The sequence below is a fragment of the Halichoerus grypus genome, chromosome 5 (assembly GCF_964656455.1).
Source record: "Halichoerus grypus chromosome 5, mHalGry1.hap1.1, whole genome shotgun sequence".
Taxonomy (NCBI): Eukaryota; Metazoa; Chordata; class Mammalia; order Carnivora; family Phocidae; genus Halichoerus; species Halichoerus grypus.
In genome coordinates this window covers 4,856,199-4,869,635 of record NC_135716.1, presented here as the reverse complement: position 1 = coordinate 4,869,635, position 13,437 = coordinate 4,856,199, and the positions used below count along the sequence as shown (strand labels likewise).

Here is a 13,437-nt window from a genome sequence, read left to right as displayed (position 1 = left end):
TCATTATAATGCCATGCAGATAAGGCAGAGGACTAACAGGGACAAAATGACTTACTGAAGGTCACACAGAGCTAACAAGCGGAGGAGCCGGAACTTCCAGCCCATCTTGTCTGCTGCTGTGTAACTTGACATAGAGATTTTGCTCATTTTCCATAACAAAAATAAATAAGGAAAATAAATGATGTATTGAGTAGAGTATTTTACAGTTTATGAACTGCTTTTAGTGCATGGCTACGCATTCACTCCAAGCACTCAGCATCGCCGTTGGATGGGCAACATCATCCACGTTTTACAAATGAGGAAACTGAGGCATGAGGCGATCAAGTGTCCTAGTTCCGGGTCCCCTTAGAACCAGATTCACATCTAAGCTCTCTTGCTCCAATCTATGTCCTTTTCCATAATACTAGAGCTGAAATCAAGGAAAGAAATTGAAAGGAGAGAAATGCGTTTTAAGTTTAAAATATTCCATCAGATGTTTTCAACAAATGTTATATGAAGGCCATTCAACACTAGATTACAGTTATTCTAAAGTACCCACTTGAAAAAAAATGAGCATTTTAAGGCAAAATATGTGTTTCTGTTCTCCTTCACTCTGCTTCAGTGGGCTGACCCTAAATAATGCACAACAACCCAGCAAGCATCCTTCAGGCTTGCTGCACTTACTGAGATGGGGGGAGGTGGCTGGGACAGCCTTTGTGCAAGCCTCTTCTGGTGCAGGTGGTCATGCTGCAGGTAAGGCTTTTCCATGGACTCAGCCACTCACCAGGGCAGTCGTCTGCCAGGTGTTGGGGCCACAACCATGGCGGAATAAGGCAAGGTTCCTACCCTCAGGAAGCATGAACTCTAGCGAAGGCAGGCATATGTTCGAGCAATGACAACATGACCCAGCACAGGTTGACACAGAGCAGGTCCAAAGTGCTGTGGGAGCACAGGGGACAGAGCTCAGAAAGGCTTCCCACCAGAAGGGGGATTTGAATTGCGTCATGAAGGGAAGAGGGAAGTGAGAAATGATCATTCTAGGCAGAGAGACCAGAGTGAGTAAAAGTTGGGGTATAAAAGAGCAGAGAATAGTAGAAGACAGTCCTGGCTCCTTCCAGAAATTATGGTTTCCTCGGCAATTACATCAAGCTGAAAGCCTTCAGTCAAATTGGGCAAACGTGGTAAGCATCTACCATCACAGTGCAGAGTTGTATGAAGGTAAATCCTTCCCACAAGGAGCTCACAACATATCTATGTATCCACCTAACCAACATTTAAATGAGTCCCTACTATGTGCAAATCCCTATTTACACTATAGACCACTCAGACTAACTCTGTGGTGAGCAGACCTCAGTGTTCCCAAACTAAAGTACTGCACTTGATGCCAAAGCTCTTGACCTTCAACATTTATAAACAAGGATGACATGCTGTGTTTCCCCTGATAAAGGCCTCTTTAGATTTCCCTGAGTGTATCTTGGGCCAGACTACAGCGTTTCAACTGTGAGTCACTGACCAATATTTCTACCCTCGTTTCACAGCTGATGTCTGTTTAATGATTTGCTGATCTGAGGAAGGGAGTTTCTTCAGAAAATGATAATCCGTCTCATGTGCATGGCAAGTTAGGTTTTGAAAAGCCTTTCTCCACCCATCCTCTCCATCATCCCACTCAATTGTCACAAGAGCCTGGCAGTGTGCAAGGATTGTTAGCATCCCCATTCTACAGATGAGAGAACGGAGTCTCAGCAAGGTGGAGCAATTCAAGGTCACACAGCAAGTGTATAGTGAAATGAGAGCTCAAAACCATGTTTTCTGACTCCCCGATCCTGTCCTCTTTTCTCTACACCTTACCATCTGCCTGGAATACAATAATATCATCCTCATTTATGACATGAATCCCAGATGAAATGCTGGTCAAATCACATCCCCTCAGGCAACATAACTACAGCATAAATTAAAAGCCCAATTAAAGAACATGGCCTTTTAACTGGGACTTACCACTGTCCCCCGGGGCTAGGATATAAAGAGAAAGCCCTATAAAAGTCAGTGGCTGCCCATCCTGGAAATTATCCAGAGACCCACTTACCCATATGCAAGAGCCTTTAGACCCGCATTATTCACCTAACTTTTATCAATCACCCTTCTCTATGTTCTTCTGGGGCCCCGGCCCCCACGGAGCTGTGTCTGGAATCATTGCCCAAACCTCTGCCCCTCTCTCCGGCCTGAAGACGCAGGTTTAACAGCAGTCCATCCCTCCATGTAGATAGGTGCCTCTCAGCTCTAACACATACATCTCTTAGTATCAGGAGCCTCAGAACCTGATGAAAAACCAATGATTCTCTAGTTCAAAGAGAGCACTGAAGCGAGATTCTCTAGCTGTCTCAAAGTGGGATAGTCTGCTAGAGCCCTGGGTGGCCAAGGGGACAAAGAGTGTTATTATACTCAATGGAGTCTTGTTTTGCTGACAATAGTGGGGGGGGGGAGAGCAGGGCTAGAAATGAGGTGAGGAGAAAAGGAAGGGGCATTTTGATTGCTCGCTTATAATTTTCTATTTATTCTCACTCTACCCCCAACAGTCAAAGGCAGTAATGTGATAAACTTCAGGGGTACCCCTGGGTCCCAAAATGGTAATAGTTACTACTTCCTCTGTCCAAATTTCCCCCTCCGGCTGCTGGGTTCGAAGCCGACTTTACAGCTCAAGAGCTGGTGTGCACTCTGGTCCCTTTCCATGTCATAGCTGAGCTGCAGTGCTCCCCCACCCCTGTCCCCAGCCAAACCACAGGGAGAACAGGTCTCTGGGTCAGCCTGGATCACAGAGAACCCTTACCGCTGCCCCCTTCACCCCAACACCGGCTTCTCCCGACCCTGCCTGGGGTTCACGGGCTCAGAGGACCTGCTTGCACAAGGGTCTGGATGTGCTCCCTCAGCCTCCATCTGGGACTTCTGCGGGGACCACCTCCTTCACCAGCGTGTCCCCCCACCTATTACCCCAGATTTCCCCTCTTGCCCTCTCAGACCTGCCCAGATGTGCCTGGAGACTAGAGGACAGAGAGACTGGGGGGAGACCGAAGGAGATAAACCACATTTCGCGGCGGAATCCCTGTTAAGTAACAGAAAGCCATCCAACTAGCAGCCACGCTTCCAGAAACGTCACTGCCACAGAGGAGAGAGTTTGCAGCTGCCGACCCCCAGCGCTCTCACCTACCTGTCTCCCACTGCAGGGCTCCCCTCGGCTCCGGGCCGCGCCGGCTCCCTCCCTCCCCGCTCTCCGCAGCGGCGGTGGGCGCTCCGCGGGGTCTGGGCACCCGCGAGCTGGGTCTCCGGTGCCCGCGGCGAGGCTGCCTGGAGGAGGAGCGAGAGCTGCTGCCCGCGCCGCCGCCGCGGTGCTGATGCGGTTGCTATGGTTATGGAACTCCGCAGCTGCCCCCTCTCGGCGCAACAGCTGCCCGGCCGCGGCCTCCGGGCAGCCCCGCGAGCCGGGCCGGGCGGCGAGGCTGGGCACGGGGCCGGCGCCGGCCGCCACCACTGCGGAGGAGGACGCGGGGCTGCTGCGCTCGCGCCTGCCCGCTCGGCTCTCGGCGGCGCCCGCGCTCCGCTCCCGCCCCCGCCGGGACGCGGCCGCCCGCCCGCCCCCGACCCCGCGCCCCGCCCCGGCCCTCTCCGCGCCAGCCGGCGCCGGGCACGCCGCCCGCCGGCCTGTGGGGGGCGCCCGCCGCCGCGCCGCCGCCCGCCCGCCGCCGCCGCCCGCCGGCCCGAGCATGCTCAGTCTGCGGCCCGGGAGGCGCCCTCCCGCGTGGCAGGGCTGGGCGGGCGGCGGCGCGCGAGGCCCTTCCCGGAGCCCCGGGGGGTCGCGGGTCGGCTTCTGAGGAGCGGCCTGGGGCGGCCCCGCAGGTGCCCCCGAGCGAGCTCTGAGCCCAGGAGCACGGCCAGCGGGGCGGGCGACCCCCCCCAACACACAGGCGAACCCATTGGTGCTGCCCACCCACTTCCTGCTGGACGTCGGCGGCTCAGCCACCTGCGGGATGTGGCCCACTGGGAGAGGCGAAGGTTGAGGAGGGATGGGACAGCTGCCACCCTCCGAGCGCCCCTCGCCACGCACGGCACACGACACGCGCGGAGGGGCCTCCAGTTCTGGGCATCACGGTGTTCGGAAGGCCTGGCGGCACATGGTGTTACAGCCGAGGAAACAGCCTCCGCGGGGAGACAGGGTGGGACTCCGGAGACCGTGCGCAGCCCCGCGGACAGACCGCGCTGCGCCAACTCACATCCCAACCAGAACCGCGGTGTAACCAAGCAATTGCAGCCGCTGTGACTCACGCCTAATGCAGTGGGGGAGGGGGGTATTCAAGGCAAGACACCTGAAAGAAGGCACAAGAAGAAGAAGGGGGGAGGTGAAGTCTAAGGAAGGAAGTTCCATCCAGAAGGAGAGCACCTAGCATGCAAAGGCCTGGAGGCGCGACAGCCAGCGCTGTTTTTTACCCACACTTGGGATCCAGTATAATGGAGCAGCGCCCACCGGGAGAGGTGCAAGGGAGGCGGGCTGCACATCAAGGGCCTTGAGAGCCAAGTGAGGAAGTTGGAATTCGACCCTAAAGACAACAGGAAGCCACTGAAGAAGCTTCCGCAGGAGAAAGGCTGGGTCACCAGTTTGGCAGTCACCCTGGTGGAAGTGTGTGTGGTGGGGGTAAGGTGGGTATTAAAGCTACAAGAAGGGGTGTCAGGAGGGCGTTGCTGCCATCTGGGCCACGGCAGTGGAAGGCCACCTTCTGTCTGCCTTGCTCTCCTTCCCACAGCACCCAGCCTCGCCTCGCACAGCACATGTGCTCCCTAAATGTGTGGTGCATGGCAAATAAATGAATATTTATTTCTCCATAGAGAAAATGGATTCCTTTCTTTCACAATTTTTTTTGTCTTTAAAATGTGATCAAAATCATGTAACATTTATTTTGCCATAAACATTGCATTTTTATGCAGCCTGATTTTTGAAAGTCAGTACAAGTCCCCAGCATTCTCCTCTGCATTTGTTAGTTCCGGGGAGGTAGGGGGTTTGCTTGTATCCTGGTAGGTTTCGAGTGCTGGATAAGAGATCTCTAGGAGATATTGTTACATGAAGGAGCAAAGTGCACAACAGTGTTTATAATAAGATAACTCTTGGGAGAGAAAGGGGGAGACACAAATGTATACTTGAATTTGCTCGTATTGGCATAAAAATACACTGGAAGGCTGTGTAAGAAACTTGTAAAGTAGAGGTTAGCTATGGGGCTGGAGTGGGTGGAGGACCGGGTGGACAAGGTCTGGGTGAGAGAGAGACTTCCCATTATACTTTTTTGAACCAAAAATAAATTACACACATGCATAATGTGTTACCATCTGCGTCTAGAATCTTAATGAACCTTGAGATAACTTTACATGCAACATGTTCCCAATGGACATATCCCAAGACCTACTCCTCCCACTGCCCCAATTCCTATGCGGCACAATAGTACTATGACTTATTACCGTTAAGTCTTCCTCTTCAGTCCTGCTATGCTCATGGACTGGAGGTGAGGAGAGAGGAGGACACCGATTCAGAAACTGAGGCCTCCAGGAGGCCAGGTCTCCAGTGCCAGCATGGACGTAATCTCTGTGTCCGCACCCAGGGGTCTTCCCCACGGTAACAATCATGGTGGCTGCGGTCCCTGGTGGCCAGCATGACACCCATCAATGGTCTGGCTGGAGTGATGCCGTCTGGGCCCAGAGATTCCCTCACCCAGTGCCCTCCTCATGGATGGGCTCCATGCCATCCCGCTCCAAACTGGTACATTCTCAGACCCACAAGGTGAGGCTCTGAGCAGCTAGGGGCCCATAGGAGGTCTGGAAGGGTGAGCCCAGGTGGAACTGACTCAAAGCAAAATAGTGCTCCACCGTCATCCCCCTCTCGGGGAATGACCCACGATCCATCCCAGCACACGAGCCAGAAACCCAACGTCAGCCTAGGCTTCCTGGTCCCTGCCTCGTTCTCTCTACCCACCTCATCTCCCACACATGTAATTAAATACCAACTTCTGTCAATTCCACCACGTAAATAGCTCTCAGAGTCATCTATAACAGGGGCCCTACGACAGTGTTGTTTTTTTAAATCTTCTTCAACAGGAGTCTGTGAGTGATGGTGTCTAGAGGAAGGGGTAGAATCTTAGCCTGACGCTCTGAGGTGAGCAGCTGCAGAGAGGACAGGAGGACACGGATTCTGGGACAGATGCAGAGCCTGAGGCAGGCTTCCGGTGCTGTTGGAAAGTGACACCCCATTGGAAAGAGCTGAGCACCGAGACGGCCAGCTCAGCAGGAGCTACTCCTGGCCAAGTTCGGTTCTGGGGGATTGAGGTTGCTTTCCCTCACAGGGCCACAGGGTCTGGGGCCCGTTCAGGATGAAGACAGAATCAGAGCAGAGTGGACCAGCATGTTCTCTCTGTCACAGAAGGCAGGTTTTCAATGGTGACATCCTGTGGCAACAAGGAGCAACTGTCCCGAAATGCTTATCAGAGGCAGCAGGCTCCACAGGATGGGGACGAAGTTGGAATAGCCTCCCGCTGGGGCTGGGTAAGCCCCCACTGTCTTACAACAATTTGGGAGAAGAGAGATCCCCAAGAGAGAGAAACTTCACTTCCTGCCAATAGAACTGGAGGACTGGAGGCAGCTTGCCAGGCCCTCCAACCTGGCTTTGCTCTTCCCTTACTGTGTGTCCTTTAAGATGCAGTGTGACCTAATTGTAGCTCAAGGTCCCCTTCTATAAAACAAGGATGATAACAAAGTATATGTCACAGGTTTACTGCCAAGATTAAATGGATTAAAACTTAGAGCAGTACCTCATGCGGAGTAGGGGCTATGTATGTACATGAGCTATTATTTTTTACTTATTTTTTTGAAGATTTTACTTATTTATTTGTCAGAGAGAGAGAGATTGAGAGAGAGCACAAGCAGGGGGAGCGGCAGACAGAGGGAGAAGCAAGCTCCCCACTGAGCAAGGAGCCCGATGCGGGACTCAATCCCAGGACCCTGGGATCATGACCCCAGCCGAAGGCAGATGCTTAACCGACTGAGCCACCCAGGAGCCCCGAGCTATTATTTTTTAAATGTTAGAATGAGTTGAGGAGATAGAAGAGGGGCTTGGGATTCTGGGTTATCAGTCACACTTTCTGCCCACGCCCTGTGCCACCACCTTGGCCAAGGACCACCCGATTTCTTATCTGAAATACCAGAGTAATTTCTTAACTGATCTCCCTAATTCTGATGTTATCCCCAGTTACCATTCTGCCATCTACATTCTATTGGTCTTTTAAAAATGTAACTCTGGGGGCACCTGGCTGGCTCAGTCGGTAGAACACGCAACTCTTGATCTTGGGGTCATGGGTTCAAGCCCCACATTGGGTGTAGAGATTACTTAAATACATAAATAAACTTTAAAAAAAAAATGTAAACCTGATACAATCACCCTGCCTCTTAAGATTCTTCCGGAGTGATTCCAGACCTTCAGAATAAGCTCCAAGCTTCATGGCTTAACATTCTTTGCCAGCTAACATCTGATTCCCGCTCACCAAGCACCCTTGCTCTGTTTGGTCCAGCAATACTAAACCTCCTGTACTTTCCAGAAAGCCCCAGGCTATCTAGCACATCCACGAATTCTTGTTCGTGCTTCAGAGCTGTGTCTATAGATTCCTTCCTTCATGGAACCTGCTCAGATCTACCTTTGCATTCATACCTCCTCCACTGAGCCTCTGATACACACTTGGATAATGTTCTCAGAGCTCCGTAGTGTAATTACTTATATAAAAATGTATTTCCGGGGTGCCTGGGTGGCTCAGTCATTAAGTGTCTGCCTTCAGCTCAGGTCACGATCTCGGAGTCCTGGGATCGAGCCCCGCATCGGGCTCCCTGTTCGGCGGGAAGCCTGCTTCTCCCTCTCTCACTCCCCCTGCTTGTGTTCCCTCTCTCACTGTGTCTCTCTCTACCAAATAAATAAAATCTTTAAAAATAAATAAATAAATAAAAAATAAAAATGTATTTCCTGCACTAGACTGAAGACTCTTAGAAGGAAATTCTTAAAGAAGAGCCTGAGTCTTTTTATCTTTCTTTACCCAACCCATAACACAGGATCTGGAACATAGAGACGATGCTCAAAAACATTTTAAAACTTTACTTGAATAGATTTTGATTTGATTTTCCTCTCGTGTATTTATCTTGCCCTGCCAACCAAAAATCAAAGTCAGCTTTAGCCATCTCTGTGCTTATGACAGGTGCTTGGTTACCATGTTCAATTTGACTGATGGAGGCAGCGATACTCACTTGAGAGTTTGGTTGGCACGGGGTGGGGAGGGGCGTCAGGAGGAGGCCGAGTCTGTTATGCCTTGGGATGGGTCTTGAAGGGAGCTACTTGGCAGCACATGAGCACCTCAGCCCAGGCGTTCACGTTTTGGTTTGATCACGTTCTGCTCTCGTTGCTTTATTTGTGAGAGACACAGACACAAGGCTGGGTTCTTGTAGCTCTGACGCAGTCCATATAGTAGCACTTCATCTGCACATCAGCCTGCCGAGAGCCCTCTTAGGAGGAAACGAGACCAGAGAGCAGCCCTTGACTAAAGGACGCAGCTTTAAGGGGCCGAGCCTGGATGTGAACAGCCAGTCCCTGCTCCTCGCCATGATGACATGCTGCCCCTATGCTCTTCATGAGCATTGCTTCCGTTATCTGTGTGGCTTCTGTTTATAAATTCTATAGGGATCTCACTACCATCGTCTAAGACCATGTTTCTCAACCTTGGCATTATTGATGTTTGGGACTGATGATTCTTTGTCGCGAGTGCGTCCCTGTGTGTTGTAGACTGTTCCACAGCATCCCTGACCCCTACCCCCTAGAGACCACTTGCACCACCCCACCCTTCACTGTGACAACCAAAATGATCTCCAGGCATTGACCACTATCCCCGGGGCACAAACTGGCCCTGTATTGAGAACCACAGGTCCAAAAATAGACTTAGGGCAAATTTTGTAACAAATGATAATGACTGTAAATCCAATTCAAATAAAATTATTGATACTTTCTTCGTAGGCCGGTATTTATTCCATGGGATCAGATCAACTGATTTTACTTAGAGATTGGCCTGGACAAACCTTCCTTCTGGCAAAGGTGCTCGTTCAACCTTTCTTCCTTGGTTTCTTGTGTTTCCATCATATGTACATCTACCTTTAATTCCTGCCTCTGTGTGTGTGTATGTGTGTGTGTGTGTGTGTGTGTGTGTGTGTTTCACAAGGGTCTTTCTAAGCCATCTGACCAATCTGTAAGGATCAGTTTAGTTAAAATACTTACATAATCATAATTCCATTAACTAAGCACAAAGAGTCTGTGGCATTTCCCATTACATTAACTGGGGTGAACTGATGTCACATTTTGCTCATCATGTGATCCTCGAAACCATCCCTCAGGATCAGGCAAGGCAGGTGCCCATCATAATGTGGACTGAGTTAGGGTGTCATCGTCAATCCTCATATGAAACATTAGTGCAGCTTTGTCATTTTTTGAAGACAGAGTTCAGTCTAAATGGATATTTTAATATGTCCTGGCTGCACATCCTAAAACATGGATAATCCTGCATCTGCCCCGTCCCAATCTGGAGGTCAGGAGTATTCTTGTGAAAGGCACACAGGCATTAGAATCAAAGGGACCCAGTTGGACCCCCACTTCAGCCGTGTGCCCCCTGTGTGACTTGCAGCCTGGCACACAATCTGCCTGAATATCTGTTTCCTCATCTGTAGGTTTACATGAGAATTAAGTCCGTACAGGAAAAGGCACAGAGAGAAGCATACATGGAACAAAACCCATAGCGGAGCCCTGGCCAGGACTCATAATGGCAGCCATACTGACCCCTTCTGATTCACTGCAACCACCAAACTGCCTTTGTCAGCCGTCCTTGTAGGATGGGGACCTCAGGCCCGAGTCCTGACCCACAGTCCCTGAGCAGAAGAATATGTCACTTCCTGTGTGAGGAGATAGAGCGTGTGGGTAGGAGATACACAGGTGCATATAAGCTCTCTTCCATCTGTACAAAGGAAAACAAAAACCAAACTGGGTGGGGGAAAGGCCAGTTTCAAAATGGAGATAGATCAGAACCGTGAAGACAGCTCTGAAGCTCCTAATGGTGATTGTCTTGGGTGTGTAAGATAGATGGGGAAAAAAAGTAACTCCTATTTATGTGGCTGAGATTTCAGAGTTTATCTGTTGACATAGCCCTGAGTAGCCAATGTTGCCTACCATAAATAAAGGGACACAGATTTCCAAACCACTAGACAATCATCTCAAAACCACAGCCACAGCTCACGGGGCCACATCCGGAGATAGGCGCTATTAATTGCCTTTTTTTCCCAGATGAGGGAACTGAAGCCCAGCTAGCAGAACTTCTCCAAAATGCCAGAGCCCGGGCTTGACCCTGAGCAACTGGCCCCAGGATCTGCCCACGGACTGCTACTCTGTTGGCTGGAAACCTCAGGAGCTTCCCACAACATCTGGACTGGCCTCCATGCAGAGGACAGGGAGCTACGGAAGGAAGGGGCAGGCCACTCCAGATGGACAACAGGGGTTGGATAACAGGAGGGCCAAGGCTGGTCTTGGCCAAAGGACCAGGAGATCTCTGTCTCTGGCCACCAGGATCTTCAGAGTTTATAGAGAAGCCTTCAGAAGGCTCAGTCACTGCATCATCCAAGGGTGGCAACACCACATTGTTTCCCAAGGCCTTGAAAATGGCTCCACTGTGGGAGCGGGGGTGGGGGGGCACACTCTAAGCACAGAGGAGGGGACAAGCCTCTGATTGCCTGGGGCCAGCCAGCTCTCAGGTCAACCTGTGGCCATGGCCTCCCCATGACCTCCTTCAACGTATTCTGAGGACTTGAAGGAAGGTTTCTGTAACGAATGACTGATGGAACTCTGGGCACAGGATTTATGTTTACTTATCACACTTAATGATGCTCATTACTTTACTGCTGAGAAAAGCTAGAATCACTACCAAGAAAAGAAGTTAGTTGGTAACAAATAAATCATTTGTGTTTTAGAATGTCAGCAACTCTGAAAAAAAAAAAGTGGGGACCATTGAGTGGAGAGCGAGTGTAATGACATTAACAAATACACACCCTTCCTAAGCTGTACAATAATGATACTACTCTTCAAAACAATAAGGGATTTATCTACATATATAAAATTAATATCCATCATTTTAAGTTGGCAAATCATTAAATTAAATGTACAGTAGTACTTTGGGGACAAATCCTTCCTTTTATAAAGGACACAGCCTTGGGAGTTGGCCAGGGCATTCTCACTCCTCTTAATCAAAGTGTTTGGGACTTTGATATCGCTCCTGTCTGCAGAAACTCCAGGCCCTGTTCCAAGGCCTTCCCTTGGTGAATTATAATGGGGAAGAATTTATCTTGAGCATGTTCCATCCCCTTTGCTCTGAGACTCATTTCTTCCTCTGTGTAATAGGATGTGAACGCTGCCCCTTGTGGGATCTTCTGAGGGATTCAATGACCGGCGTGCACAGGTGCCCAGCATGGGCCCGGCTCCTACGGGGTACCTCATACATCTTAGGCCCATTTTCTGCCCGACTCCTGCAGTCTCATGCTGGCTCACCTTCCTTCTCAGATTCCTGGTGGGGGATGTAAGAGGTTCAGTGACCAGGTGATAACATCCTTAGACTAATAGAGTCAGGGAGCCACAAGCCTTGTACCTATACTGAATCTATAAGTAAAGAGTTCTGTGACCTTGGGAAAAAATCACTCTGACTCGCTGAGCCTCAGTGTCCTCAACCCTGTAATGGGCAAGATTTCCAAGAAAACCACTAAGATCCCCTCTGATTTTGGCACTTCCTAGGTCACCAGACCCTCATTCCATCTCCTCTGTGCTTTTATTGGCTTGCATAAAAACAGACAAGTTGAACAGGAAACTCAGCTCAATATTTTACTCTTACTTGATTCCAGTGTTTTCTCCCTTAATTGAATGTTCCTTTTGTTTTAAAGGGGTTTTTTTTCATCTTAAGCAGATAAAAAATATACACACATACATTGTATACACACATAGAGAAAGTTTAAGCACACGTGTTCATTAAATTTTTTAATTTTTAATTTTAATTAATTTTTAATTAATTTTTTAAAAGTGGATGTAACCAATCCAGTTAAGGAAAAGAACATTGCTCATACCCCTTTTGTCCTTTCCTGATCCCTGTCCTGATCCCATGCCTCTGTTTTCACCCACCAGATGACCTTATTCTGAATTCTCTGTATTAACGCCCATGCTTTCTGTACATGTTAACACATATATTATCTCTTAACGGGCGTTGTGTAGTTATTTTAGTAAAAGGAATGAAGTTACAGGTATTCCTTTAAGAATACAGCAGGTTTCAGGGCACCTGGATGGCTCCTTTGGTTAAGCATCCAACTCTTGGTTTCGGTTCAGGTCGTGATCTCTGGGTCGTGAGATCGAGCCCCACATGGGGCTCCGCTCTGAGCGCAGAGTGTGCTTAACATTCTCTCTCTCCTTCTCCCTCTGCCCCTCCGTTTGTGCTATCTCTTTAAAAAAGAATAAAAAAAAGAAGAAGAAGACAGCAGGTTTCCACTAAGGGATTAAGACATTCTACTACTGAGGGATATTTGAGTCATTCCTTCTGTGTGTATGTGTACGCACTATTTCCAATGAGGATGTTATGAATATTCAGATGCTCAGGAATATTCATGAACATTCCAGGTATGCATCTCCTGGTGTACCCGTGCCCGTTTTTCTCTATATTTAGGACAATTGCTGAGTTATAGTACCACATCATTTTCCAAAACGAGTGCATCATATTCCACTTGCTTCAGCAGGGTATGGGAGGTCCCCCAGCGGCACATCTTTCCAACACCTGGTAAGGTCAGGCTGTGATTTTGCCAATTCGATGGATTTGGAAATGGCATCTCATTCAGAACTGGTTTTAATTTGCACATGTCTGATGATTAATGATGTTCAGATCTTTATAGATGCTTACTGGCCATTTATCTAAAATGCTTGTTACTTTGCCGATTTTTATTATTGGATCACTTATCTTTCTCTTATGGGTTTGCAAGAATTCTTCCTTTGTCTCTAGCAGTTCTTTTGACTTGTGGTTCTTGTTTATCCACGTCTCCACGGTGTCACTCATGCCAAGTTTACCCTTCCTTCTTTATCTTTGCTCTTTCTGACACTGTCTAGAGACTCTCTTCTATCTTGAAGCCATTAAGACCCTATGCTATATTATTATTTCTTTTTCTTAAAGATGTATTTATTTACTTTAAAGAGAGAGAGAGAGAGCAGGGGTGCTGCAGAGGGAGAGAGAAAGAATCCTCAAGCAGCCTCCCTGCTGAGCGGGTAGCCCAATGTGGGGCTCGATCTCACGACCCTGAGATCATGACCTGAGCTGAAATCAAGGGTGAGCC

The 13,437-nt window shown here is 49.2% G+C and overlaps 1 protein-coding gene across 1 annotated transcript in view; it reads right to left on the bottom strand.

The window, feature by feature from the left end:
* Positions 1–3,550, bottom strand: part of FAM135B (family with sequence similarity 135 member B) — a 274,207-nt gene extending 270,657 nt beyond the window's left edge. Inside the window, exon 1 of the mRNA XM_036089386.2 lies at positions 3,182–3,550. The gene's annotated coding sequence lies outside the window, so the exon portion shown is untranslated. The remainder of the gene's footprint in view (positions 1–3,181) is intronic.
* Positions 3,551–13,437: the final 9,887 nt, after the last annotated feature.